Here is a 6,000-nt window from a genome sequence, read left to right as displayed (position 1 = left end):
TGTTCTCTGACATTTACAGAATTACAATTTGAGATATAATGAGAATTAAGTCATTAATATTTTAACAAAATCTACCTGCCCCACTGCTGTGCATTACCCTGCGTTATTGCTCTGCTGATATGGTAGCAGGCTGCTACCCCCTTTAGACCGTCTGACAGACAGAGTCCCTGTCTGGGACTGTACTGGATGAGATGAGCTCACTGCTCTTCATCAGAGGTAGAAAACCAAAACTGAAAACGCTTGTGATTAGACAGAAATATCAACACACATCCACACACGTGTTCACTTCAGCGCCTCTGATAGAGTTCAGCTCACAGCCACTTCAGAGGAAATAAAGCATCATGGAGTAGAGATACAGTAAAACAGCAAAGTGTCTCTGAGCGAGGGGGACAGAGACAGCAGAGAGAGCGACAGGTGTCTGTGTCACGGTCAGGTGTGTCATGTTATTCTCTCACTACTTTGTGGCGGACTGTTAACCGTTTGTGAAGTAAGTACATTGACTAGACGCTGACCGACAACATTTATATTTAAATGTTTTGATTACAATTTTGCTCGGGACAAATTAGTAGTTGCTGACAAGCCCTGAAGCTGTGAGCAATGCATGCTCTCTCGCACTGTCTCTCTCTTTCTCTCTCTGAAGGCAGGTAGTAACGGCGGGGAGTCTATGGAGGACCGATCCTGACAACATCAGAAATAAATACAGACATAAATAAATGCTCAATAAATAAATAAGCATCCGATTAAATGCACAAAAAATAAAGTAAATAAATAAATGTAGGTAGTAATTAAATTATACAAGGAGACATAAATGTATATACGCTATCTATTTTTAATTAGCTTCTTTACTTATTCACCTTTGTAATAATTACCTTATTTATTTATTCTCCGTTATAATCTTCAACTTTATTTATTAATTACTTCTTTTTTAAATGTATTTATTTATGTGTGTTTTAATATTTTTGTCTGTTTTATTCTTGCGTTGCATTTTCTACCCTATTTATTTTCACCCATGGTATTTATTTCTGCCTGTCCTTTTTACATTTCTCTATGCATTTCTGCCTCATTATGCAAATGAGGAGGGGCTGTGTCTGAAGGGGTGAACTTCTCTCCTATTGGTGGACCAGTCAGACAGGAGAGCTCTAGGCCTACTCTGCCTGCAGACATCAACGAGCTGCTCCTCACACAGTCAGATGGCTTCCTTCAGTGCGCTGAGGTGTTTAGCAACTCTGTTTGAAGACACTACCAGCCATGTCTTCCTTCTTTTTCATGTGGATGCTCTGACCTACAGAGTTTTAATTTAGTGACTTATACGGACACAGAACTGCAGGAAAGTGAGCTGTTCCTGAGAGCCACATGGTCAGTTAGCCGCAGCTAAATTGAGTGCACTCCTATTCGCATATGTACGGTAAATGCTCCCACACGGAGCAGCCCGTTGCTCTGCTGTTATCTGCTGCTGTTTCAACAAAAACGCCATTCAGGGTGAAAAATCAAACGTGGTGTTGTGTCAGGAGATGCAGTGACTTAACCTGCGGTGAGTAAGAAATTGTTAAAAGTTGTTAAGCTATGAGGAGAGTAAAAGTCTGTTAGCCGCTAGGCTAATTTATGTAGTGTTAATATCATATAAGCTAAAGCTCTAGTGGTGGTGACTGAGAAGCAAATTTGTCAGGATCAGTCCTCCATAGCGAGTCACGTTATGTGAACTTCAAACAAAATTTAGCAAAAGTATTGCGAGTAGCCTCCGCTCTTTGAAGAGCTGCGAGACAGGCTGCCTGATGAGGATTATTGCATATTAGCCTACTATGGAAAACATTTTTTATGTTGTTGTTGAGTTACATTCAGGGCTATTGTCAAAACAGTAGGGGCTAAAGCCCTGGAAAAATGACCTGGTGACGCTGTTGTAAAAGCGTCCCCAGTGTAAATGACCCTCCCTCCCTGCTCCCTCCCTGCTCCCTCTCTGCTCCCTCCCTACAGGTTGAGCTACTCCTGCTTACCGCTTCACCTGCTCTCTCTCTCACACAGCTCTGTCACTGGCTAACACACACCTCCTCTCCTGCCTGGCAGCGGCCACAGCTCTCCTTTACTCCTTCAAGTGCCTGTGCTGCTCTACTCAGGGTACCGCAGCTGATGTTGAAGCTACTGCAGCCGCGGTAGCAAATATAGCGGTTGTTTTCGCGCATTAGGCGGCCTCCATCTGAAGAGAACAGAGAGCAGAGTGGGAGGGGGCTAGTAAGACATGTGATTGGGCCGCCCAGTGTCAGTATAGAAAATCACCCAATGGGCTGCTGTCCATGCTTTATGGGCTGATCGTTGGCCCGTTTTTTAAAAAACAGTTAAATAAATCATTTACTACACCGGCCCCAAAGGTGCGTCGGCCCACCGAGCATTTGCCCAGTATGCCAGATTACCAATCCAGCCCTGGGTTCAGGGGCTCGCTCAAGGTCTCCTTCATCAGTGCCCAGGAGGTGAACAGGCACCTCTCCAGCTACCAGTCCACACTCAGTATCTCTGGTCCGATGGACTGAGCTACTGCCACCTTACACAGCTACTCAGCAATACAGCAACTCCCATGTTCTGCAAGGTAAAATTACCAAAGTTACCCCTTAAGGTTGCTGTGAGCAATTCCGTTTTGTTCTCCTACTTCTCAACATACCTACTCTGTTTTGGATTGAGTGTAAATGTCTTCCCCTTATTGTGTTATCCCATTGCCACTTTTCTCCACACTATGTCTTTCCCCTCTGATTTTCATCATTTAATATTGATTTCAACTCTTTATTTTTTTACTGTTTCTTCTGCCAATTTTTCTGCTCTCTTGTTTCCCAAGATACCTGCATGTACTGGGAACCACACGAACATTACAATATTCTCCTTGCCTAACTATTTTTATATGATTAAACAGGACTTCATAAAGCAGCTCCTGGTGACTTCTGACTGTACCTGTCTTAATGATGCCAACACAGATTCACTACATATTAAAATGTTGCTGCAGCTGACCTGTTCTGTCCATTCTAATGCTATCAACATGGCAAACAATTGAAGAGCATGCAGATTCAAACAATCAGATGTTCTCTTGTTAAATCCCACTTGGTTACCAGGTTCAACAACTGCAGACCCTGTTGCATCTGTTTGCAGATCCTTTGATCCATCTGAAAAAAAATTCAGAAAGACTGTCATTATATTTAAGGTCCTTATAACTACAGTAGTAATTCCAGATGGATTTTTTTACTTCCCAGACAGGCCTAACTGGCCTTTGCCTTTTGTCAGTTGCTATCCTGTCCAGTCAAAACTTCCTCTTTGTGTCACTGCTTCTCCCATCATGTCTGCAGCAAGCTTTAAATTGGATGGCTGTCTCCATGCCCCCTTAGATTGAACCAGCTGTTTCCGACATAACCGCGTTGGCATATCTTCGGCTTCTGCTGTCCATCTGTGCGGCCCCTGCCATTTCAAACTCTCCCTCCAGCCTTTGGGCCACACCTCCTATTTACATACATCTTGAAAAGCAAAATGTCAAATTGAACATCCTTTCATCCATTCATTTCTTTTTCTTATTTCCATTGCCATTTTAAATTTCAGGTTAGGCTTCCACTTTGACCATTTCCATTTAAACTTTTGCATTTTAGACTTCATCTGGGTGCCTTTGATCCAGTTGCTCTTGATTTTAACCTTCCTTGGATATGTCCTGGGTGACTGAGAACCTTCACAGACATTTTAAAGTTCACTTTTTTCATAATTGTTCATTTTACATTTGCTTACTTAATTTCCTTTTTCTTTTAAAGTTTAATTATGACCTGATTATTCCCAGTAGTGTAGTAAAATAATCATCTTTTTAATTTAATTTCAAATTTTAATTTCAATCCTGACCAATAATAGCCTATCTTTAATAAGTATCTATTGTCCCTGCATCAGAATCAGCATATTGACTCAAGGTTTCATACTTTACCTAAATTTTTAAAGGTTAAACTGCATTTCAGCTAAAAACCTGTACTATAAATTTCGCTGGATTAAAACACAGTGATCACAGAAATCAGGACACAAAACGGTCTGTATCAACAGTCTACTCAGATGTTGGCTGTGATGCCCTCAGAAGTATAAGAGATTTAGCTGTTTCTCTGTTAATCAGATGTTTCTCTGTGGGCAGAAGTCAAAAATGACCTGGAATCATGAGAGTGGATGGACAGCATTTTATTAATTAGTTGACTGTTTCTGTGGGTAAATTTCAGATTCTCACAGGAAGGAAGTGTTCATTTTTGCCCTGAGGTGCCTGCCCATCCTTGCCCTTGTTATAACCTTCTTCTGCCTCAACAAGTTAGTGAGCAGAGCTCAGCAACACATACCAGGTACAATACAACTTAAACTCCATCATGATGATTTGGTGTCTAGATTTTGTATTAACAGTATATACTTTATGTTACAGCACATTATGACTAATCGATGAGTGCATTCGTGTTTCAGACGCTCCTGGAAATAAAGTCATTTCAGCCCAAAGAATGGAAGAAGACCAAGAAGAAGAGGAAAGAGACGAGAGAGAAACAGAAGCACAAAGTAGATGAAGAAAACCATAGACTGTCTAATTACTGGGTGTCTTAAAAAGTCTTAAAAGGTAATAAATCAATTATGCGAAAATTAAGGCCATTAAAAAGTATTAAAAAGTCTTAATCGCCATTTAACAAGATATTATATTTTGAAGATATTTTTTTCAATGTGAAAATCCTTTTTGTCCAGAGTTTGTTTGCTAAAAGTGTAGGTGAACGTATTTTGGCCTATTTATAATGCATAGCCAAAAATACTAGACAGGCAGTGAGTAGTGACTGTGTGATTCCTGCAATGCTAGTTGTCCAAAACATAGTCGGAGTGGCGATCAAGAGTAACGGGATTAACCCGGTTGAACAGCCCCGTTCCTGAAAAACGAGAGCGAGATGCGCCGCCTGCAGCTGAATCGGTAAGACAGAAGACAACAGGAAAAATTCAAGGGGCGTGTGGTTTTGGCTAACGTTAGCTGGCTATTTAGCTAAATCGGTGCCTTTTATTGAAACACATTCAACTTTTCATAAAGCCGATGCTCTCGTCAGTGTCACTGTTTGTGCACAGATCAATCACAGCCTGGATGGAGCGGGATTTTAAAAAAAGCTTGATGTGCTGCAACAAACTTTATAAATGTTGAACTCAGTGTTCTGCATAAACTGTTATAATTATTGACAGTAGCCTGCCCAAAATCAAGGTTGGAGACTATCATGTAGCCTGGAGCATTTTTCTTGCACAAAGTTAATGAATAAAAAACAACCACAATATGAATTAATATTATACTAGTGATAAGTTATATACTATTATATGAAATTATATTGAATATAGTAACATAATGAATAAATTAATATCAAACTTACAGTTTACTATTACATTAACAATATACTTTTAATTTAATGTTATAATATTATGTATTATTAATTATTAATAATATTATTATGTATGTATGTTATAATTATTAATATTATTATGTATGTATGTTATAATTATTAATATTATTATGTATGTATGTTATAATTATTAATATTATTATGTATTACTAATACAGTCATTTAGACTAGTTCCTCCTCCAGGTTGTGCCTGTGCTGCACCGCCTACACTACTTATGTTATTCATCACTCAGTTTATTCTCTTCATCTTTGTTCCCTCCTGGCCTATTTGAATTTTGTGGATGGGGAAAGTTATCACACATATCATTTGCTGTAATGCTGCATACATAAACGTCATAGCTTATGTAAGACAGTTCCTTTTTGCAGGAAATCTGACCAGTCCTTCACATAGAAAACAGTTGGCCATTACAGGCTGTTATAGGCAACTGAGAAAGTTGGTGAATGCCTCAATTTTTAGGTGGCGTTACAACCTGATGACATATAGGCGATAAATGTTATAAATATATTTAAATTCCTTTCAAAAACTCAAAAATGTCCCTCTTTAAGGTGTGTGGCTGATTTAATCGGTTACAGCTCAAAGTGGTGCGGCAGT

Source organism: Micropterus dolomieu, linkage group LG12 (assembly GCF_021292245.1).
Source record: "Micropterus dolomieu isolate WLL.071019.BEF.003 ecotype Adirondacks linkage group LG12, ASM2129224v1, whole genome shotgun sequence".
Lineage (NCBI taxonomy): Eukaryota > Metazoa > Chordata > Actinopteri > Centrarchiformes > Centrarchidae > Micropterus > Micropterus dolomieu.
Note: the sequence above shows the minus strand (reverse complement) of the source record.